The sequence below is a fragment of the Cupressus sempervirens genome, chromosome 10, assembly GCF_028749045.1.
Source record: "Cupressus sempervirens isolate cs-2001-9-10 chromosome 10, ASM2874904v1, whole genome shotgun sequence".
In the NCBI taxonomy this organism is placed as follows: Eukaryota; Viridiplantae; Streptophyta; class Pinopsida; order Cupressales; family Cupressaceae; genus Cupressus; species Cupressus sempervirens.
Window position 1 is genome coordinate 687,450,518 of NC_143127.1, and position 25,503 is coordinate 687,476,020.

A 25,503-nucleotide genomic window follows, 5' to 3' on the forward strand; every position below is an offset into this window, starting at 1 on the left:
CTTGGGCTCTATAATTGTGGAGTCGAAGGTCCCATTTTATGTGTGTGCATGTGTGCGGGGCAAAGGTTTATTTGGAATCTTTTTCTACAAAATAAGAGCTCTGACATTTTAGCTCTTTCTCTTTGTAGGTAGAATTGGGGTGAGACTATTTCCAACATAGAAATATTTTTGCTACATGTCAATAATTGCTCATGAGTTTTCCAGACATCCACTTTATTTTGAAGGAGGCCCCCTCCATAAGACCTCGACCTAAATGCAATCTCTAAAAATATAAATTTAAATTTAATCAAATATCATTTATTCTTTCAATTTTCTAAGTTAATTATCACCGATAGACATCCTACAATGGCAAAATGGGGGAGTGAAATGGTGTGGGCATATAAATGTTAATTTTTATTCTTCTAGGTTAAATTTGACAACCATTTACATATCAAAAGTTTAAATCTTATTATAAATAAAATATACTTTTTAAATAATTTAATAAATACCACATAAAATATCCATTTAAATTATAATATTTAGAGATACATATCATCCAATTTTTTAAGAAATTAAAATAAAAAGTTTAATTGATAAAAACCTAAATAAATAGAGATAAAGAAAATATAAATAATTTTAGATATAATAAATTAAATTATAATTATTTTGTAATGGACATTTATCGACATTATTTGGATACATTTATTTAAGTCTATCTATACTAGTCACTACATACAGAAAAAGCAACTTAGTAACGTTTTCTCTCATCATTTTCTTTCTTTATCTGGGTACATATGTTTTTGGTCCAACTTCCAAGAAAGCTAACTAAAGAACTTCTAATTCCAAGTCGGCTACGAAGTTTACGTACCGTTTCAAATGCATGTATAAATTGGGTATGAACAGAAGTCCAAACGATGTGGGTTGATCATAACTGCCAGCAAGATCAGAAACGCATAAGGAACCGAGAAAAACACGAATTTATTATCGTTAAGCTCGAACTTATTATTTATATGATATAGAATCAATCTGCGGAGGGAACACAAGAAGCCCTAGTTCTTTCTAAAGCCCTGATCCCATAATTGAACTGAATTTCTTTGTCGAGGGTTTAATTGAAGCTAGAACTTTTTATTGGATTATTTGTGGATTTTGACAGTAGAATAGGATTGGGCGATTGAGATTGAGGCCATATAATGTTAAATTGTCCCCAGGATAAACTTTGAGAGGTCACCGAAATCACGAAGTTGGGGATTTTGATTGCCTCCCACTAGCAGATTGTAGACATCTGATTTTGGAAACCATATAAAAGCAAGCTTATAAATCACAACAATAGTAGTGGGTTTGCAAAGTGCTGTGAAAATGGGCAATGAAAAGATCCATTCTATTCTTTACCATGGAGATACTTGGCTGGGGGAAGTGTGCATTTATCCCCACCATGAGGAGGCCTCTTCGATAGACATGATCAGGACGGAGATCCATATCTCTCGTTTTTCCTGCCCAAGCAAAAGGTGTTCCCCATTGCTCGCGTTACATTCCATTGCTTCGAGTGGATTCTCTTTCAAAATGGAGCCAAATGAGCAATATTCACAAACTGATCGCTTGAATTTACTTAATCTATATAATGCATGCCTACAAGAAGCAAAGACTGCCATTGTAGAGCTTGGAGGGAATGAGCTACATTTGGTAGCCATGCCATCTGGGAATAGCCAGAAGCGGGTGCCATGCTTTTGGGGATTTAACGTAGTTGGAGGTCTTTATGCTGCTTGTCTTGGAATGTTGAACCTTAGATGCTTGGCAGTTGTTTTTGATTTAGACGAAACACTCATTGTTGCCAATACAATGCGCTCTTTTCAAGATCGCATTGAAGCTTTTAAGTGGAGAATTTCGGGGGAGGTTAATCCCAATATTGTGGCTGGAAAGTCGACAGAGATGAAGAGATATCAAGATGATCAGAAAGTTTTGAAGCAGTTTGTTGATAATGATCATATTTATTACAATGGGAATTTGATCAAGGCCCAGTCCGAGATTGTGCCAGCTGCATCTAAAGACGATCTTCCTTTTGTACGGCCAATTATAAGATTGTGTGAACAGAGAATTATATTAACACGCATTGATCCCACTAATCGAGATACTAGTATCCTTGTTAGGATGCGGCCATATTGGGAAGAACTAAGAAATTATCTAACTGCTGATGGGCGTAAGCGGTTTGAGGTATTTGTTTGCACAATGTCAGAAAAAAGATATGCTTTGGAGATGTGGAGACTTCTTGATCCTGATGCAACCTTAATTAGTCCTAGGGATATCCACAATCGCGTTGTTTGTGTCAAGCCAGGTTATAAAAAGTTTTTGCTGAATGTATTTCATCGTGGAGTTTGTCATCCCAAGTTGGCCATGATAATTGACGATCGATTGAATGTCTGGGAGGATACAGATCAATCTCGAGTGCATGTTGTTCCTGCTTTCGTACCGTACGGTGTTCCAATGGTGGAGACCTTCAATTCTGATCAAGTACTGCTTATTGTAAGAGATGTAATTTGCAGAGTCAGATATGGGTTTTTCAGCGATTTCGATAAGGGTCTATTAAAAAGCATGGCTCGTGTGTTGTATGAAACAGATCTGAAAAAGCTGCCAGCAGTTCCTGATGTGAACAAGTATTTGTTAACAGACTACAAAGAACACGCAAATAAGAATGTCTACTTACCTGTACCATGTGGCATGGGAAACTATGAGTTTGAAGCTAAATTAAATTCACAAGATTTAAATTCACAAGATAATTCACTTCCAAATAATGGCACTTCCTGCGTTCTCACAGGCAATCAAGATGTCATTTCTTTTATTCAACCTTTCCAGCAGGCACAAGCAATTTCTACCGCTCCAGGCAGCAGTCAACCTCAACCGTGTGATAAGGCTATCAAATATTATCATGGAATTTCACCTGTAGACTCTTCCGATTCTCAAGTAGTTGGTTCAGAAACAAGAAACAGTGACTCCCCTGGTAGAGAGGATGGTGAGATTTCTGAGTCTGAAATGGATATAAACACTAGGAGGCGAAACCTAATTTTAAAGCATGGTCCAGACCCTGGCCAGTGTGACATCAATGCTTCCGAGGCTCCTTTGTTGTGGTTTATGAAACAAAGTGAACTTGTACCAAATCAGCATTCTATTAGATTGGCAGGAAAAGGAGAGCTATTTTCCCAGCTTACAAAAACATCACAAGAAACTGCTCTTGATTCTGGTCGATCGTTTGATGCTAGTTGTATTACAAACAATTCATTTCATTGTATTCCGGACAGTCTTTTGCAATCTAATAGGAATATTCGCAAATCTAAGAGGCCACCAAAAAAGAAAAACAGGAGACCACTCTATGAAAAGAGTTCTGGAGGGTACGATAAACTCAAGCCTAAGCCTAGGGTGAACCATATAACAAATAAGCCATTCCGTATTGATTCTAATGTGAGCTGATTCATGATGGATAGTAATCATGAAAAGTCTGATGATCAAATTTCTAAAAGGCTCAAAAGATCTAGGTGGTTCATTGGAGGACCTGGTGGAATTGACAAAATCATTGAATGTGATCCAAAACATTGATGCAAATAAAACTTTTGCAGCAGAATCCAGAAGCAATGTACATCTGTTCATTATGAAATGTGGAAATCTGATGTTAGTTAATAATTATATTGCTTTGTAATTTTATGTAATGATTCTATTATGTTCAAGTTTTCAAATTTTAAGTAATTTAGGTCTGAAATTTATATTACAGCCTAACTAAATGTGACCTCATGCCTTGAGTAAAGAACTTGACTTTTGGGTAAAACTTTAATATTGGTAATCAGAAAATACTGATAAAGTATTCCTTAGAATTTGTATGAAATAACAAAGGAACAAAAGCCTATCCCTTTGAAATAATAATGGAGTGCCACTTACACTACTTAAATTCAACTTTGCAATTGCTCTCGTGTGCGGAAAGAGAACTGTAAATAATTGGAGCCAAAATGCCAACTTATTAAAATGCATATTGCTTTATTTGTTAATTGAAAAAATATATATATTATGACTGTCAGTGCGTCTGCTACAAAATTATAAATACTTAGCAAATTTGAATGAACGGTCAGAATAAAAGAACAAAGGAATTGCTTCTAAATGATTTCTAGTTCCAAATTTTCCCCAGATTTTCTCCCAATTTAATCCCAATAAATTGAGAAGTCTTTAATATGTTGGTTTGACAAGTTTTTAAAAAATGCTGATTTTAATTTTAAACAAAAATAAAAACCAATATAGCACTGTTGTTCTGAGGATGAACACCTGATAAGATTGTGTAAACCACAGCAAGTCTGGAAATGAAAACCATGCAAACGTGACAAGGCTTCTGAAACAGTAGGTTGCAACTTGTTTTCTAAGGTCAAATTGCTTCGCATGCATTTCCCTGAGAGGATCCACCTCAAACTTCATTTGGTAAGACCTATGAAGTTTCCAGGTCAATCAATCTGTTGAACTCTAAGTCCTACTTTTGCTTCAATGGAGTTATAAAACATCAGGTAAAAATAAACAATGAGTTGGGTGTTGACACATTATACGTGTTGACAAAGGTCAAGTCATTGATGTCACATCGATGTTGACAATGATATCTTTCTAGTCAAATACTTGAGTCTTTAAAGTGTTAGTATGTCCTGATCCACTAAAGATATATGCAAGAGGTTCATGATGAATATTATAAAGTTCTGAATCCTAAAGGCGACACCAGTACAAGCAGAAAAAGGAAAGAGTGAAGTTAGAATTAAGGCTATGGTGATAGATGTCAAGCAGAGACAGGTAGAATTAAGGTAAGATAAATCTACTACATCTCACTGGGACAGGAATCATCCATGGGGATCATCTTTGAAGCATAAAATTGCCACTGTAGAAGGTCCAAAATTCAACTCTGCGATTTTTGTTCTTTGTTCTTATCCTTTATATCCTTCTCGGTGATATGTTTTTCCTTTTGATATTTATTAAGTCCAATTCTTCTTGATTTGAGTTGTTCTTTCCATGAGGAAAGAAGTGGGCAGATTGAATATTACTCTTGTACACCAGCATTACATCTTTGAGCAGGAGCATACATCTTTGTGTGGAATATCCACCGCAGCTGAAACCTGTAACATAATAGTAAAATAGGTGAGTTTGAATTCAAACTCAGTAAGGAACCTTCTTTTGGACTAAAAAAAATCTTCATTGCTCCTTCATTTCTCCTTTTCCATAAAAACCAAAAGACCATATTTGTCAAAACAAGTCAATATCCGTTTAAGATAAAATTAAATTTATGAACATGACCAACAAGAAACTGTCCAAAGCCTTCATTATCATTGTAACAGACAGGCACACCAAACATCAGAGACCATAAGACAATAACAAATTTGCAGTCAAAGAAAAAATGTTCAAAAGTTTCAGGAACATTACAATAATCACAAGTTCTGGAAGGCACCCCATAACAGTGTATGGCATTATCAATAGCAAGCTATTTTGAGTAGGAGAAGCCACCGAAAGTAAGTCTTATTAGGTTCAACAGGTTTGTGCCACAAGTGGTTCAAGATTTTAAGTCATTCGGAGTCCAAACAATTTAAGTTCAACACTTTATTAAGCCAAGCATAACTATCTCCCAAGCCTACAAGCATACACATTTCCCCAGCCTTCAAGCATACAATATATCTTGTCAATAGAAACATCATTTACTTTGGTACCATTTCGGCATATGATATTGTCAAGTATATCCAAGTCCATTGTAAATTTTCCATGCGAACCAGTCCCCCATGGCGTTGCTCATCATAGTAAAAGTCTTTTCACGAGGAGATAAACCATACTTAGCACTCAGCTGCCCCCATGCACAAAGCTTGTCATCCACTAGGATATCTTGCAAAACACTAATACTCACTGATCTTTTGGCAAAGTAGAGCTTTGGGTTAATGCAGCTGGATCTATTGGCTACAGAATAAGGAGGAGATCAGTTGCACACTGCTCGCCCATTAGAGACAAGATGCCTTAGCTGTACAGAATTTTTTCAAAAAGAGGCAAGGACCACAGAGCCATAGGTCCTAACCTCAAACTGGCCAAAAAGAATAACCTGTAGAATTGTGGTTGAAAATCTTGCGACAATATCACCTATAGTGTGATATTTGCAAGTCAAACTCAAGGAAGATATAATCGCTGTTAAAATCACCAGCAATCTTTCCATTTTTGTGCCCTAACATTATCAGAAAAAAATTGCAGAAATAGGGCGATATATCAGAGTTTATATTGTTGGTAAAGTCAACAAATCGTTTTAGGGATTCATGGTTAATAACGAGACAAAAGTCATGTTTTTTATGCTCATTTTCTATGTCATTTTTTGGAGACAAAAACATCAAACGGCATTATATAGTTTTTCCATAACTCTTCAAATTGTGATATTGCTATCAAGATTCAACTATGTAGTTTTTTGAGTCAAACTCAATGACCCATGTTTCATGAGTAGTGGTTCACACAAACCCATCTTTGATGAGAATGAATTGAACACTTAGCAATCATTTGATCTGAGTGAAACACTAGGACTTCCTGGGAAGCCGCCCATCGCAATACTAATACAGCTCGGGCGTGCTTAACTATGGAGTTTCCTCAATGCAAGCCATTCTCAGACAGGATTTTGACCTGTGATGCTTGCACCACTCTTTTGACCTGCCATGCTTGCACCACTCTCAGTGCTCACCTTCGGCACCATTCTCGCTTTCAAACGACCTTAATATGTATGTTGAAAACTTGATTGTATTGTTCCAAAACAATAGCTGAATATTGTGCCTGCATTTCGCACTTGTTTAAAGTTCATTTCATGCATTTGATGAATATTTTCCACTTGACTAATAAATGCCCACATGCATCTGCACCTTGTAAACAAAACTATGGGATTACATTTAAAAATGCTTAATCATTTTGCATGGTTTTCATTGTTTAATTTGCATTGGGAAATCTTGAGACTATTAAGTATTCCTAGATAGAGTCAATTTATCAAAGTAAAAATGGAGGAGAACAATTAAACTCTGAAACAAAATTTGCATTTATGTCTGTGGTTGACATAAAATAGTGAAAAAGACATCAAATGTAATTCATATGACATTTCCTCCCTTCAATAAAAGCAAACTAAAAGAAAATGTATCAATATCCACGAGTGAAAAAAAAACAGTCAATTTGACTGGAAATTACTTCAAGAAAAATTGAAAGAGGATAAAGCAGTTGCAGCCTAAAATTTTGGAGAATCAGACATAAAACTAACATCTATGTATTTAACTCAAAACTGAAACCTTTCATTAGTATATGGTGGATATCTCAAATCAGTATATGCTCTAAAAATTTGTGTGTATACGTGTGTTTTGAAAATTATATAACTTCAAATGTTCAATAAAAGTGCCATTTTTTCACCTAGTTTTTCAAAAACTTTGGGTCGGCCAAGATATTGCAGAGTCCGAGTTTTCCAACCTTGTCGTAGATTATTATGAAGACTACACTTTTTCCTTTCTTGGGTTTGGACAAACTTCTTTCTTACCATATCTTTCTAGCATTCATACCCTTGGATGGCATTGCATATCCATTTTAAAGCAAGGACCATACTTTCAGTTTCAAATCTTTTAAGCCCAGCCCCCCTTTATTCTTTGTAATGCAACAAGCAGCCTATGAGACATTGTGTCTCTTATTGCCCACTTTCCCATTTGACAATAAAAACTCCCACATAATGCTTTAAAGCTTAGATATGATATGCATAATTACTCTTTAGGCTCTTAGGCTTTATGGCTATATATATTTTTCTTGCTAACCTTCTCCTACCAATAATAATTAGGTTCTTTTAATCACTGATTAGATATTGTTAATGTTTTCCCATAAATAAAGATAAACAACAAAGGTTGGAATATTAGGGATAGGAGGCAACTGTCCTTTGAGATGGTGCAAGAATTTGATGATCTTGTTGCTCAGGATCGAGCTCCTTGTTGAGCTATCCTTGTTGTATTCCTTTCTGTCTTAATAAATTTTTACCCCTCTTTTCTGAAAATCAAAATAGGCACAAAATACACAAGAATTTATCCTGGGAAATCCCTTCAACTAAAAGGGAAAATCCAACCACACCAGAAAAATGGCACTTTAATTAATATAATAAATGTTCGAGTACAATGCTTTCTGCTTGGTACAAGACACGATATATATATATATATATATATATATATGCTTTCTGCTTGGTACAAGACAAAATATGTGTGTGTGTGTGTGTGTGTGTAATTGAAAGACCCTTCATATCACAACCAAAGGTCTCTTCAATTTCCAAATACAAAACTCGTCATATTTCCAAATGCATAATTCTTCATATGACACAAGTTCTTTTAATATAATATTATCATAAATATCTTCTCCAATTGTTGACACAATACAAGGGTATTAACTCCATCAAAGATAAAGATCTCTATCACAGCTACAATCTTCAACACTCCCTGTTAGCAAGAGAGATCTTTAAGATGGCAGGTACACATAGTTGCGACCAAAGATGTCGATGATGAGTTCTCATTACATAGATTCTCATCAAAACGTGTTATCTCAGCATAACATAATTCATCATAGTTAGTTCATAAGAGTGTAACATCAAAGTCATGACTTCCACCATGCCTACTCGCACAGGGTGGAATGAGGACTTTCACCTCAGACTTCTCGCACAAAAGAATGCATTTCCACCATGCTTGCTCTCAGAGAAGAATGCATTAACAACATGTATAAGAATGGCTGAGATTCTCTATCAACAAACACTCCCTCTCAGCAAAGATAGCTTTGATCACCACAATAATATAGATGATTCCAATTGTTACATCACCACATCAGCTTGCAAATAATTGGACTTCTCCCTGTGTCATATAACCTCCCGCTGAAACTGAAATATCTTCCTTTGGATATTTTGTGTATATGATCCTCCTCTTTTGTGAAGATATGCAACATCAATTCAGTCCAAGACTGCAAGCAACGTCCCCATCTACATATAATCACTCATCGTCTCATTACTTCTTCTCCTGCAATCATGAGGGACCAATAACAACTCATAAAATCAACTTATTATGAACATATATAGAGATCAATGCTAAAAGTAAACACTATTCCCAGTGCTATAACAAAAAAATCAACATTTCAAGGTATATTCATAGAATACTTATCTCCTTGTAGTCCAGTTTTCCTCAACCATACAGTCACAGTGAAAGAAATTATTGATTAGTTATCCACAAAAAAATTCATCGAAAAGTTTCACAATAATCAGAAATACAAATCAATGATCAAAAACAAAAATTATTAGTGAAGTATCATTCTCAGAAAGTCGTGATACACAAATATATAAAAACAATAAATATATATAAATATTGCTCATACATCGAGAAACAGATTAATCTCTAAGAAGATTGAATAATGTATATTATTTCTGAACTAAATGACTCAGAAAAGCCTGAGAACAATATCAGTCACTTCAACTCCACAAAAGCAAGAGAACAATATCAGATACGATATACCCGTTCTAATAAAGAAACAATAAAAAATACTCCCATTGTCTTCAATATGTGAACAATGAGAACTGATGTCCACCATCAAAGGTAACTGCTCACCATAAAGAGACAGCACACTTGACACACAGAGACATAATAATAAACAACCTGTTGAAAAGATTGAAGCCATCACAACAACCACATGGCGTCCAAAAAGGACCCGAGGTAAAGAAAAGCACAATGTATAGAAGAGACACAAGGAAGATAAAACTTCTGCACTGACTTGTGAAAGGTAAGACATTGATGACAACAAGAATAAGACAAACATATGATAGCTGAAGATGAAGGATAATTGACTTGGATAAAAAAAACACGAACCATTAGAGGAAACTGATCTCTAACAGTTCCAAATCTATTTAAACTCCTCCCCCTGCACGACTCCAACTATGGATCAGCCAAAATCCATGGCATCGTTCACGAGAGCAAATTTAAGCATTTTCCCCTTCTCCTTGGAGCTGCACAGATTCGTACCTTGGACCTCTTATACAAAAAAGCCGCGAGCAATATGAATTGCACTGATAATGACATCAGGTAATCATAACCAAAAACTCACGCATGATTAGAACAGAACAAAGTCGTCCTATTCTCTGTCAATTGATGAGGAAAGCAAGGAAGAAAACTAAATAAACTCAAAAAATCAAAACTCAATACGAGAACTACCAGGCAATCAGATCTCAAAAAAACTACCCTAATTGTTAATATCAAAACTTGGCAATGATACCATGATAAACAACAAAGAAAAATAGAATCAAAATAGGCACAAAATACACAAGAATTTATATTGGGAAAACCCTTCAACTAGAAGGGAAAAACCCAGCCACACCACAAAAATATCTATTTTATTGATATAATAAATGTTCACAAGTACAATGTTTTCTGCTCGATACAATATACCTTCACACAAGGCAATCATATATATATATATATATATAGAGAGAGAGAGAGAGAGAGAGAGAGAATTGAAAACCCTTCATATCACAACCAAAGGACTTCAATTTGCAAATGCATGATTGTTTGTATATATATATATAGAATTAAAAAACCCTTCATATCACAACCAAAGGACTCTTTAATTTCCAAATTCATGATTCTTCGTATAACATGTGTCCTTTTAATATAATTATTATCTCAAACATGACCACTGTATCCAGCATTTGACATTCAATAATCTTATAAATTTCCTGAATCTTGGCAGTGACTTCCTATAATTCCTGTCACTTGATAATTTGTCAGTCAGAACTCCTTGTGGAGGTGACACTATCAAAAGGTTTTAATCTTTACCTCTTGCCTTTAATCTGTTGATTCCACTGGTAATTGATCATTGCTGAATCATCGATATTAATTCTATGAAATCAATATATTAAATACTTGGACCTCTGACTTGTCCTAGTATTAGTTTCTGACTTAATTTGACTAACACATCCACCTATCACACCTTACATTACATAACAATGTGGTTGCTGGCTTTACAAGTGTAATAGTTGCTCTTTAACTTTCTTATGCATTTTGAATTGTTAAGACTTCCTTTAGATGTTGATTGTTCTCATTTGTTGATTTGCTTTTATAATTCATTGCTCGCATAATCATTTTTGTTGCCTTCTTACATACTTGCATAATCTATAAATTAAAACTATTGTAATTTTGTCTCTTCCAAAGACTTCACAAAATTGTAAATATATTGATTCTATTATTAATTTTAGTATTAAATTTTATCTCAGAAAAGGTACATTGTAGTCTGCCCTTCCATGAAATTGCTTGTCCTCAAGCAGAATCAATTTTTATACAAATCTTTCAATGTGAGTAGCTAATGCTACACAACTCCGATATCATCTCAACTTGCAAATCGGATCTGATAACCAAGATTTATGAATTGCAAGGTTTGTAATTTTGAACAAGTTTTCTCTCTTCACTTTTGAGAGAAGGAACAAGGTCATCATCAAATTAATTTGGATTGACCCAACATTTGCACAAAAGTTTGAATCACATTTATGATCTCATATATAAATTCATATCTTTTAGTTCACTCTAGTTTATTCTCATAATCTAGATCATAGATCCAATACTTGTCAATAAATAAGCGATACGTTAACTTCTTGCAGGAAATTGGAGGCAGCAAGTAATCATCACATTTGCTCTGAAACTTCTTGCCAAGAAGTTCCAAAAAACTTGCCAAATTTTCCTCAACTTCTTGCCGAGAAATCAGCGAGTTATGGTTATTTCTCAGTAGCAAATTTATAATAGGTTTTGACATCAAAACAAAAGGTCATTCTGCATTTTGTGAATTGTATTTTGTTGTCCAAGGTATTGCAAGGTGATTTGCAAGGATTTAGGTCACTTGGAGCAGATTTGAAGAGGGTTTTGAAGCAAAATCGGATTCTTAGGTAAGTTTTTCTATTCTTTTCTTTTTTTGTCAAATCATAGTAGTCCTCTTTGTAACATTTAGGTTTATAGAAACTGTATAATTGTATTTCTTAAGTACTATAAATTGTTTTAGAGTGTAATGAAGAAGATAACACCATATTTTAACTATGTTACCCCATGGGGAGGAACTAGTTTCAGAGGCAGATTGTTATTCCCGTAGTAGGGGACAGTAGTGGGGACAACTATATTAAAAATGGAGCCATTTTATGACATGTAAGAAAATTTTAATAAAACATGCTTATTTGTGTTAGCGGTCTAGGCCTCTCCTTTTTTCTAGCCTCTTTTGATCCACTAGCCTGGGGATCAGAGTCATATAGCCTTCAAAAACCGGCCCGAATGCCAGCCAGAACAATTGGTTTGCACCTGCCTCCCTGTACAGAGTTGGGGGAATAAAGGCCTGTCAGCGGCTTAACAAGTAATTGATGGAGAGTGATTGGATATAGAATGTCGCTTAAGTATCCATCTTCTAACCCCATATCCCCACAAACTAATTTATGTTGATAGTTTAAATGAGAGTCAAAGTCAAACAAATTATCAAAATTTAAACATTAATTTTATGGGACAGCCAAGGAATGGGTTTCTGAAAGTTTCTGAGTTTTTGAGACATTTCTAACTTTCCAAGACATCCCCATTTCTGGGACAGATCAAATTATGTTGAAAAAGCGTTCCTTTGTCACACTATTTTTCAGATTTTTTCATTGTTTTCTAAAAAATCTCAACTTTTCCTAAAAATTTCAAATCCTATCACTTTTTTGTTGTTTTCTTTTTCAAGCTTCAACTATGTTTAAAATTATTTAAACTAATTTGGATTGTTTACTAATTTTTTTATTAAAATATTAAAATGTGGTTCCAATTGATATATGTAGGTTGAAATTTGATTGATAATGGCAAATAGATATTCTTCTACTATTGGTTCAACTTCAAGGTCTGACAATGCTTCAATAGACGCATGCCCACCTAGGTATTAAAAACCACCTTGCAAGAATTACAAAGCATGATAAGTGTTTGTGATAAAACCACAAGAGCAATAAAAAAGAGAAATAAATGTCTTGATTGTTTCCCAAGAACAGAAAATCTGTGAAGGGGAAGGGCAAAACTAACCATGAGACCATGCATAGTTGAATCTCAAGGTGTAACAATCGACCTTGAAGAAGCAACACTTGAGGACATAGCGGGTTCTCTTCATGGCCCACGTATCTGCAAATCCAACATCCCTTCACCCACCACTTCTACTGCTCCACCATTAATGTGGCAGTCATTAGATTTTCTGTGAACATAATTGTGCTTACAGCACAACCATCATTGAAAGAAATTGGCTGGAATAAGGAGGTGCATCAGCAAGTAGACATTGCTTTTGTCAATTTTTAGTACTTCAACAACATCCCCTTTCAATGTTGGAATAAATCCATACTGGATAAATTTGGTTACTGCAATGATGGTGGTAGGAAAAGGGTACAAGGTTCCTTCTCATGTAAGCTTGAGTGAGAGGTTAGTTTACTTCTTGTAGTTTTTAAATGTTTTAAATTTTAACTTTTAGTTTTGAATCTTGATAAGTTATGTGGACTTCTGATTTTTATAGTGTAGACTAAATTAATATTCTATTTTTTATATAGATTAAGTACTAATTTTTGTAGTTAAGGTTTTTTAAATCAAAATTGTGTACTTCTTGTTAATTTACTTTATACTAGTACGTTGCTCATAGATGCAATTTTGAGGGCAAAAGAAGTGGTGGAAGAGCAAAAAATACAATGAAAACAATGTGGCTGCACCATTCTTTCCAATAGATGGACAGATGGAAAAAAAAAACACCATCAATAATTTTTTGGTTTCTTGCAAGGAGGGCTTCATGTTTTTGAAATCCATGGCTGCCTCCAACAAGGTGAAGACTGCTGAAACATTGGCTCTAATGTTAGTGAAAGTTGTAATGGAGGTGGGAATTGATAATGTAGTGCAAATCAAAAATAATAATGCAGCAGCATATGTGGCAGCATGCACGATCCTCCAAGACAAATAGAGTGCACTTTTTTGGACACCTTTTGTAACACATGTTCTTGATCTTCTTTTGGAGGACACAGGGAAACGAGATTGGATGAGACCAATTGTAGATAATGCAAAGAAGATCACAAAATACATCTTCAATTACTCTTCAGTTATTTGCTTGATGAGAGAACACGCACAATGGAAGGAGTTGGTAAGAGAAAGAGTCACAAGGATTGCAACAATTTTCTTAGCATTGCAAAGAATTCTTACTTTTTTTACGGCTTTGAAGCAAATTCTTGTGAGTCAAGCATCACTACACTCAAGTTATTCAAAGAAGCTTGATGGAAAAGTGTTGCGTTTATTGTCCATGACAACCAATTTGCACAAAGAGATATATAGATTGTGAAGGTGACATAGAAACTTGAAAACTTGAATATTTATTTTTTCGTATTCAAGTCTTCCATTATTAATTTATAACTTCAATGATTAATCTTTTTGTACTTTTCAATTATAAGGGTCGAACCCCTTGGTTAGAGTTTTTTCTCAGTAGATGGGGATCAAACCGCAATGGGGTATCTTTCTCAGCCTATGGATAAGGCCTAGAAGGCTATCAAATATTACTACAAGAGCAACAACCTCAAATTTGACTCCATACGGGAAATTATTGATAGGTGGAAAAATCAGCTCCACAACCCATTCGTGCAACAACGTACTTCCTCAACCCTTGTTTTGGCTTCTCGCCATCTCACTCAAATCCTAATGGAGATGTCACGAGGTCCTCATAGAATGGATGCAGAGAATGGCACCAAAGGTTGAGACGAGGGACCTCACTTATTCTGAATCAAAAATGGCTAAGAGTGGAAGAAATGTTGAAACCCTAGGTATAATGTTTGGCATTTTAGAGTCTTTAACATGCATGATAACTAGTTAAAAATTAAAATATGTTTACACCTTCCTTTTTAACTCTACAATATTTTATTTTGCAGATGCTTGGTGGTGAAATGAGTCACATCGTGATGGAAGTGTCCTAAATCTGCAAAGACTCGCCTTTTGAATCTTATGCCAACCTTGTAGTTCATCTAGTTGCGAGCACAATTGGAGGTTGTTCAAGGCCATCCACACAAAGAACAGGAACAAGTTAGCCAAAAAATGCCTCAATGGCCCTGTCTTTGTGCAATATAGCCTTAAGTTGTGGACAATGAAAGTAGAGACCATCTGGGCCACTTAATTTGGGTGACATAGATCATTGTTGTGATTGGATACCATAGAAGAAGCCTCCATTATTTATAGAGGATGAGATCTACAAGTTGGAGAGGCATATGGATGGGGGTGGATTGGCAATGGGATTAACTGACATTGAGGTTGACGAGTCGTTGTCAGTGCCAATACCATCTACATCTAGGATGGAGGTCGTATCACAGCCAATTGTGATAGTTTTACTGGAGCTGTTAGGAAGGGGAAGAGGAAGACATATACTATTTTGTTGTATTTGTATTTAATGATAGTTTTACAAAGCCAAGTTTCTATTCTAATTTTGCTTCATACTATTAGGCTACCAACCATCAACATTCCACATGAGGATACTAGTTCGCACCCAATTTGCATTTTTAAATATATCTAGACATAGCCTATTTCTATTGTTTACTCCCTTACAGATTCATTAGATGCATCTCCTCATTGAACACAATAATTTATTCCCTAAAAACAATAAATTTCATGATTAGACATATCAAATATATTTTCTTAGTTTTACAGGTCAAATATAGAACCCTCAATAACTGCAATCTTCTCACACAGGCAAGATGTTACCCATCACAAGCATTTCCTTGGATCTGAACATGCAAGACTTACCGAGCCTAAATTGTTAAATATCAAGGCTAGAAGAATCTGGTACACCTCGCTTTGTTGGTGTCAAAGACACACTACAAAGTGTTGCTCCAACCTTGCACCACACCTTGGAGAAATACATTTGGTGTTTGAATATGAGTCATACTAATTCTAGGACGATTAGATGATCCATTCACACCCCCCTTATGCAATACCTACAATATTGGTGCCTGGGAGTAATGCCAACCTTCATTCAGAGTTAAGACAACCTTCATTCACTAGATTATCTTTCTGATTTTTTGTGATCCACCTCCAATTGCCCGGCTTTTTTTTCTTCTATGAATTCTGAGCTTCTAAAAATAATAAGAATGAATGCTGTTAGCAAATGTGGGAATCAATGCTTGAAACTTGTTCAGCAATGGCAAGGTTTGTGTCCCACCATGCAGGCCTGTTGAAGTTTTTGTTCCAAAAAAATTGTGTACACAAATGGCTTTCAAACAAAATCCAAGCATACCTTTTGAGTTTTGACCTTAGAGCCTCCCTTTAAATAAGAAATCAAATTAGATTTGTCTATCAGCCTAAATAGAAAATAAACAAATAATTATTTAAATTCATTTAACTCCTTAAGTCAGCCAAGGTAAAAATTATTTATAAGACAGATAAAGGGGTACTATAGAGCACTTTCTAGCTAGCTGACTAACCCTTTTAAATCAGGTTCATCACAATATTCTCATTCTTTAATTGCTCGACCATAAGCAATTTTAGGTTGGGATCCTCAAAGATCTCAACCCTTCCAATGTGGCATCTTCTAGCGAGAGCCCCTTCCACTTCACTAAGTAATCTGGAATCAACTTGTTCCTTAGCCTATTTTCTCTTATGTTCAAGACTATTTTAGGTTCCAATACTAATTTTCCTTCCTAATCAACAAGTGATAATTCGATTGCAGGCATAATCTATTGTCCAAGGGCCTTCCTAAGGCATGACATGTGTAATATATAGTAAATTATATGGTTGGGTAGCAATTGCATTTCGTATTCAACTTGTCCCACCTTTCTTACAAGGAACAAGGACCATAGAAGAGTGGTTTCAACTTTTTTGCTCCACTTCCTTTAATGGATGACTGTCTATAGGACCGCAGCCTCAAACGCATCATGTCACCCACATCAAACAACCTTTATGTCAGCAGTCGATCAGCATATAAATTTTGTGGATTCTAAGCACGCTACAAGTTCTCCTAGAGGGCACACCAAAAAACTGGTCTGATGGTGAATGGTGCTACTAGCATTAAGATTGGGATTTTCATCTCACCAAAGTGCCAACACAGACTAGCCCCCTCATTGACATGTGGCTTCCCGATTGTGGTCGTCCAACGGAAACCCATACCACCACAATATTCAAGCTAGGACATCACATCCCACCCTGCTCCATAGGGCTTGACCTCGATACCTTGACTTTGATACCAAGCAAGGCAACCACTATGCCAAAAGTCCAGCCTAATGGTGAATGACAACACTAGCACTAAGAGTGGGGTCTTCCTCCCGCCAGAGTGCCAACCCAAGCCAATACCCTTGTGGACACAAGGGTGTCTGATCATGGGTGGGTCCCAACCCTAGGTTTGCACCCAACAAGAATCCATACCACTGTAGCATCTAGGGTCAAACACCACCATATCTTATACTGATATTAATCATTATTCATTGCTGTTATAAGTTCACATAAGATAGGTTTATTATCGTCCTCTATAGGCTGATTTTTGGCATCATAGCAAAGGAGGATGTCACAACCCATTTGGCATATGCCAAATAGATCGGTATTTTTATTGCCACCTATATCCATTGAAGTTCCTTCTATTTTATGTGTGTGTGTGTGTGTGTGTGTGTGTGTGTGTGTGTGTGTGTCAGAATAGCAGTTACAAAGGAAGTGGGAATAAAATGCAAATAATAGTAATAGCTTTAAATGAAGAGTGAGTTACCTGCCAGCATGCACAGCATGTGCGAAAGAAATTGGAAACGAAAACCTTGGGAATTCTGCAGAGTTAAAGGAGGATGACTCAAAATTATTTATGGCACCCATTTACAGGGCACTGGAGAAATCTGCAACAAGTAATGGCAGATGAGAGTTTAAAAAAACAGTGAGCGGGCCCGGAGTTTATTAAACAGACTCTGTATGTTCCCAAAACCAAGAACTTCATTACTCTGAGGGAGTTTCACCGTGAACATACACTCTTGACTTGGGATAACACTTCTGCCCAAATCGATCACCATCAGGATGAAAACATAATTGGCAGTGGAGCTTTTGCCTATGGAAGCATGATCATAGAAGGATCAGACTTCATTGCTGAGGGGAGAAGGAGGCTCTTCCATAGAATCTCAGGGTCTGGTACCATCTTCTGGGAGCTCAGAAATAAAAAATTCTCAGATCTAAGGTATGAGAAATTGTAATCTTTAATTGATCTTCAAAATATAACTGTAACTGCAATTGTTTGTAATTTTCACTCACTGTTTTGTTAAATATCTATATTCAACGAAGAAATTTGAGTTATTTTCTGCTGCCTTAAGATATTTTTCTGGCTATGATCTGAGCATTGAGTTTTACTAGGCTCCTTACTTATTCTAGCAACCTTGACTCTTGTAGACCTTTCCACTTTTTATGGAGATTGTTGATGTGGCTCTTGTTTTGTAGGCACAGTCCTTACAGAGGATCTAATCTTGGTTTTCCACATCAAGACAGACCAATTATCGGATTTGCATAAGTTTCAGATTTTAGTTGTAGCTATTCAAATCTTCTATCTCATTCTTTGATTATCTTATTGGATAGAGATTGATTTTCACAATTTTTGGTAGTGGACCTGTTTATTTCCCTACAACCTCCAGGATGCATCTCCTCATTGAACACAATACTTTCTTCCTTAAAAACAATAAATTTCATAATTAGACATATCAAGTATATTTTCTTAGTTTTATGGGTCAAATATAGAACCCTCAATGATTGCAATCTTCACACACAGCCAAGATGTTACCCATCACAATCGCTTCCCTGGATCTGAACATGCAAGACTTATCAAGCCTAAATTGTTAAATATCAAGGCTAGAAGAATCTGATACACCTCACTTTGTTGATGTCAAAGACACACTAGAAAGTGTTGCTCCAACCTTGCATCATGCCTTGGAGAAATCCATTTGGTGTTTGAATATGAATGACACTAATTCTAGGACGATTAGATGATCCATTCACACCCCCCTTATGCAATAACTCCAATATTGATGCCTAGGAGTAAAGCCAATCTTCATTCAGAGTTAAAACAACCTTCATTAACTAGATTATCTTTCTAATTTTGTTGTAATCCACTTCCAACTGCCTGGCTCTTTTTTCTTCTACGGAGTAAAGCCAATCTTCATTCAGAGTTAAAACAACCTTCATTCACTAGATTATCTTTCTGATTTTGTTGTAATCCACTTCCAACTGCCTGCCTCTTTTTTCTTCTACGAATTCTGAGCTTCTACAAACAATAAGAATGAATGCTATTAGCGAATGTGGGAACTGATGCTTGAAATTTGTTTAGCAATGGCAAGGTTTGTGTCCCACCTTGCAGACCCATTCAAGTTTTTGTTCCAACAAAATTATGCGTGCAAATGGCCTTCAAACAGAATCCAAGCATACCCTTTGACCTTAGAGCCTCTCTTTAAATAAGCAATCAAATTAGATTTGGTTGTCAGCCTGAATAGGAAATAAAAACATTTTATTTAAATTTATTACTAACTCCTTAAGTCAGCCAAGGTAAATATTATTTATAAGACAAATAAAGGGGTAATGTAGAGCACTTCCTAGCTGGCCGACTAGCCCTCTTAAATCGGGTTCATCACAATATTCTCATTCTCTACTCACTTAACCTCAAGCAATTTTAGGTTGGGATGCTCAAATATCTCTACCCCTTCCCATGTGGCATCTTCTGGCAAGAGCCCATTCCACTTCACTAAGTATTCTGGAATCAACTTGTTCCTTAGACTATTTTAGGTTTCAATACTAATTTTCCTTCATAATCAACAGGTGATAATTCCATTGCAGGCATAATCTATTGTCCAAGGGCCTTCCTAAGGCATGACACATGTAACATATTGTGAATTCTATGGTTGGGTGGTAATTACAATTCATATTCAACTTGTCCCGCCTTTCTTACAGCGAACAAGGACCATAAAAGAGTGGTCTCAACTTTTTTGCTCCACTTCCCTTAATGGATGCCTGTCTATAGGACTACACCCTCAAACACATCATGTCACCCACATTAAACAACCTTTATGTCCGCATTTGATCAGCATATAACTTTTGTGGATTCTAGGCACGCTACAAGTTATCCTTGAGGGCACACCAAAACCTGGTCTGATGGTGAGTGGTGCCACTAGCGTTAAGAGTGGGATTTTCATCTTGCCGAAGTGCCAACACAGACCAGCCCCCTCATAGACATGTGGCTTCCCAACTATGGCCTTCAAATGGAAACCCGCACCACCACAACATTCAAGCTAGGACATCACATCCCACCATGCTCCACAATGCTTGACCTTGAGACCTTGACTTTGACACCAAGCAAGGCAACCACTGTGCCAAAAGTCCAGCCTAATGGTGAATGACAACACTAGCATTAAGACCGGGGTTTTCCTCCTGCCAAAGTGCCAACACAAGCGAACCCCCCTGTGGACACATGGGTGCCAGATCATGGGTGGGTCCCAACCCTAGGTATACACCCAATTAGAATCCATACTGTCGTAGCATCTAGGCTCAAACACCGCCATATCTTATACTGATATTAATCATTATTTATTGCTGTTACAAGTTCACATAAGATAGGTTTATTATGCATGCTTCATAGACTGATTTTTGGTATCATAGCGAAGGAGGATGTCACAAACCATTTTGCATATGCTGAATAGAACAGAATTTTTTTTGCCACCCAGATCCATTGAAGTTGTTCTATCTACAGATAGATAGATAGATAGATAGATAGATAGATAGATAAAATTGGAATCAAATAATAATGAATATCAGAATAGCAGTTACAAAGGAAGTGGGAATAAAATGCAAATAATATTTATAGCTTTAAATGAAGAGTGCATTACCTGCCAGCATGCAAGGCATGTACGAAAAAGGTTGTGGACGCAACTATTGGGAATTCTGCAGAGTTTGAGGAGGATGACTCAAAATTATTTATGGTGCCCATTTACAGGCCTAAAGGGTGCTGGAGAAATCTGCAACAAGTAATGGCAGAGGATAGTTAAAAAAATACTGAGTGGTCATTGAGATCATGCACAGAGTTTATAAACAGCCTCTGTATCTGCCCAAAACCAAAAACTTCATTGCTGTGAGAGGGTTTCACTGCGAAGATACACTCTTGACTTGGTATAATACTGCTGCCCAAATTGATCACATTCAGGATGAAAACATAATTGGAAGTGGAGCTATTGCCTGTGGAAACGAGATCATAGAAGGATCAGACTTCATTGCTGACGGGAGGAGGAGACTTTTCCATAGAATCTCAAGAGTCTGGTCATATCTTCTGGGAGCTCAGAAAAAAAAAATTCAGATCCAAGCTATAAGAAATTTTAATCTTTAATTGATCTTCAAAATATAACTGTAACTGCAATTGTTCGTAATTTTGTTATCTATATTCAGCAAAGAAATTTGAGTTATTTTCTGCTGCCTTATGATAGATTTCTGGCTATGATCTGAGCACTGAATTTTAGTTGGCTCCTTCCTTATTCTAGCGACATTGACTCTTGTAGACCTATCCACTTTTTATGGAGATTGCTGATGTGGCTCTTGTTTTGTAGGTGCAGTCCTTACAGAGGATCTAATCTTCGTTTTCCACATCAAGACAGCCCGATTATCAGATTTGCATATAATATTCAGATTTTAGTTGTAGCTATTCAAATCTTCTATCTCATTCTTTGATTATTTTATTGGATAGAGATTAATCATCACAATCTTTGGTATTGGACCTTTTTATTTCCCTACAACCTCCAGGATCCAAAACAAATAGGTCAGTTTTGCATTAATAATTTCATCTTTATGCAAAACCCCAAAGAACAAATTGTATACTAGCAAGCTTGTTTATCGTTTTAGATTGAATAAATTATATTAGGTAGTTCCCCTTCAAATTTGAAAAGAAAATTTCCCCATTTGATTGCTATGTTTTGTGCTGTCACAAAAGTGACAATTAAAAGACCAAGATACATAACTGATTTACAAAAATTTTACCTGCTTGTTCAGGAAATTTTCATACCAGAAGTGCATAAGGAATTCACATGCAGAATTGAAGGCAATAATTCCTCGTGATTTCTAACCATTGTGCTCCTGAGTCCTGACTATTAAATGGATGATCAGAAAATTATAAATACTTCGCAAATTTTGAATGATCGAAAAAATTCTTACAAAACTAGAACATATCTAACATTAGAAATTGTAATGCTTTATGATCGGAATAACACAACAAATAATTCGAAAGTTCAAATTGTGTTGTATTCAAAATGATGGTTATTAATTACCTCAACTATTTCAAATCTTAAATGATCTTCAAGTGTAAATTTCCTCTTAATCCAATGTTTGCACAATAGAAAAAGGAGAAAGACCAAATTTTCAATTACAAAAGTACTGAGAAGACAGAAAAAAAGTTCACGAGTTTGAATTCCCTTAGTTACATTGGTGGTCCGTATTTTTCTAGGTCAGTTTAATGATCTTCAAATTGAATCTGGGTAAGTTGGAGCAGCTAATACAGTGAACTTATTTTGGTGGTTAATCTGTGTTCGTCAGTTTTTTGTATATAGTTTTGCTATTGCAAAGATGCTTGCAAAGGATTCTCCAGTACAGGCTTTCATTATTTGGGGACATTTTGTGACTTTCATTAACTTTGGATGCAATGCCCTGATTAATAATGAGATTATAATGTCTTCTGTGTACCTCAATTGCCTTTCTAGCAATGACGAGGTGAATCCCATTAATTCTGTTCCTTTGTGATGGTAATGAAACATGTTCAGATTGGAATTCTATTATATGTTATTGATTAATTTGATAAGTCATCAAAAGAACGTAGCAATTCAATTTGGTGTAAGATCTAACTGATACGCAGCCTCTCCAATACTATATACTTCCAAATTAAAGAAGCTGTAATTGTAATCGTTTTACCATGAAATCACTAGAGGATATTGCTTTCCATGAAATAAGCATGAATCAGTGCGACCTTGAACTTACTAAGCCAATTATCTTTATAGAAACTTCATAGCGTATCCCTGGCGTAGACAGTTTAAACCCACATCATGTTGCAATGCCTTCTGCATAATGTGCATCCTCTGAGAATTCTATAATTGCTCCTCCTACAGAATGAATTTTAAAGGACGTGAATTTATCCTATTTTAGTCTCTGTTCTTTTGGCAAACACGTCAAAAGTGATTGTATCACGGTATTTTCAAAATTTTAATAGAGCCTCTTAAACATTGTATGCTACTATTCTTTAGTGTTCCCTTTGAACTTCATTTGGGATACTACAGCCTCGGAGCACGGCTAAACTTGGTCCTGTTTAATTTAGAAAGCAGGATCTCGGCTGTTCTTGTTAGTTGACCTACTACCAATATACTCGATAGGCCGCTTGAACATGATCTATGCTTGCTGAAACAGCACTTGGAGTAGCGACTTCTCCAACAGCACTTGATTGCTATCCTATTGCTAACAACAGAAATAACTTATCACAGTAACTGGAAGTAGGAGCTACAGAAAAAGCATTTAAGTTTGTGTAGTGGTTGTTGGCACCATTGTCCCGTTGCTGTGATAAACTTCTTTTCTTTGCAATAAAATCCAATAGTTTTTTCACTATTTTTACTGATGTCTTCTTATCAAATTCTACTTTTCATTTTGACCTAATGTATCCACCTGCGCAAATTGGCAGAACAATATAATACGCAACAAAATGTGCAGAATATTGATGAAATTCCAAGAATCGGCAGAACCTTACAAGATAAAAACCCTAAATTCCTCAAAGTATATAAATTAAATCAAACAAATCTCACCTAATCTACAACCATATTCTGCTTCAATCCTCACTTTCTTGTTCAGAATCTTCCATAGGGATGGTTTCGGACTCTACACTAACATTAATTCCAGGTCTACCTGCCAGAATCCTACATGATTAAAATTTATACTCCCGCGCTACCTTTAATTAGGTGCCGCATCTTGTCCTGCATTTCCATGATACCACCTGCAAGCTGCGCCCTGCCTCCCTCCCGTTACTCATTGTTTACATAATATATGTCGAAAAATCTACAATCTACAATCAGAACAATCTACAATCCTGCAATCTGTGCAGTTTCCTTCACTCCCGGCATAGTAATGACTACCTTAGATCAACTACTAGAGTCTACGCACTGAAAGAAGAGAGCAAACCAAAGCCTCCTAGCTTATTTTGGTTAATTGTGTCACATTGAATTATAAATTGTCTTGTTTATTTAATTTTATGGAATTCTTAAATTTTCAGGGGTCAATTTCAAATCTATAGAGACGAAACAAATTAAAAATTATTAATAAAATTAATTAGTGCTTATTTGTAGCCTTTTCTCTTCAAAGACCTCTTTCAAACATGTATCATCAATCACAAATATTCTAATGCTCTCATCCATTTTCATATTTGTATCTATCAATTTTCCAAGATGCTTAATCTTTCCAAAGTGTAGAAAGCAAACAAGTTCTTAGTTATTTTTTTACTTTGATCGAGGTTCGAGTCACCTCATACACATCAATAATTAGCGTGCATGCTTAATGATCACTAGATAAGTCGATAAGTGTTCAATAATAAAATTATTTTTTGAAATATTATGTGAACAAATTAAATTATTAATAATTTTCAATTTAAATAACATAATATTTACTAAAAAAATTAAATAAATTAATAAATCTTATTTATTTTAATTTAATTTATCAAATATTAAAAAAAAATCATTTAAAAAATAACTTCATTAAAAAATCTATTACAAAAAATTAATAATAGAAATTTTAAAAAAATATGAAAAAATAGTGTCTAACAAATATTCTATTAACTAAATAAACTAGCAGTCGCATGCTTTTGTACATGCAAGGAGTGCGCTGATAGGAGATGAGATTTAAGAGAAAAATGTATAATGAACATTAAATAATGTAAATATAATTTTTTTTTAAATGAAAATACAAAAATAAAAAATTTGAATATTAAACATAGATATAAAATTTACAATATTTAGGAAATTTGAATATTGCTTAAGAAACTATTCAATAATTTCAAGATTTTACAATTAAATTCAATTTATCAAATATGAAAAAAGAAAAAATCATCTTAAAAAAACCATCAAAAATTTTATTATGAAAAATTAATAAGAGAAATACAAAAAATAATATGAAAAATAACGACATCTCTAACAAATATTCTATTGACTAAATAAATTATAGAAATTGAAAAATAATATTTAAAGAAAAACTAAACTAATATAAAAAAATAATTTAAAGTAATTTAAAAACTAAAACCTAAATCAATTTAAAAAAACAAAAGTTTAATAAATAGAGATCACAACATAATCTAATGTGGAGATCACAAGTAAATTTTTTTAAATAAATAAGAAAAAGAAAAAAAAAAAAAAATGGATATTTAAAATATAATCTTATGTGAACAAATTAGATTATTAATAATTTTTAATTTAAATAACATAATATTTACTAAAAT

The 25,503-nt window shown here is 35.1% G+C and overlaps 1 long non-coding RNA gene and 1 pseudogene across 8 annotated transcripts; one reads left to right on the forward strand and one right to left on the reverse strand.

Annotated features, from left to right (window-relative positions):
* Positions 1-991: 991 nt before the first annotated feature.
* Positions 992-3,667, forward strand: LOC149535705 (RNA polymerase II C-terminal domain phosphatase-like 1 pseudogene; annotated as a pseudogene). Its single transcript, XR_016358167.1, has one exon. The product of XR_016358167.1 is annotated as an RNA polymerase II C-terminal domain phosphatase-like 1 pseudogene (transcript).
* Positions 3,668-4,203: 536 nt separating this feature from the next.
* Positions 4,204-24,229, reverse strand: LOC149535706 (uncharacterized). Of its 7 annotated transcripts, XR_016358169.1 has the most exons (4): positions 23,825-24,229; positions 22,048-22,129; positions 20,885-21,782; positions 4,204-5,105 (listed from the first exon to the last, which is right to left on the reverse strand). It is a non-coding gene; the product is annotated as an uncharacterized LOC149535706 (long non-coding RNA). The 7 variants fall into 7 exon arrangements; XR_016358174.1 differs by lacking the exon at positions 20,885-21,782 and having other exon boundaries at positions 22,048-22,125; XR_016358172.1 differs by lacking the exon at positions 20,885-21,782 and having other exon boundaries at positions 22,023-22,125.
* Positions 24,230-25,503: the final 1,274 nt, after the last annotated feature.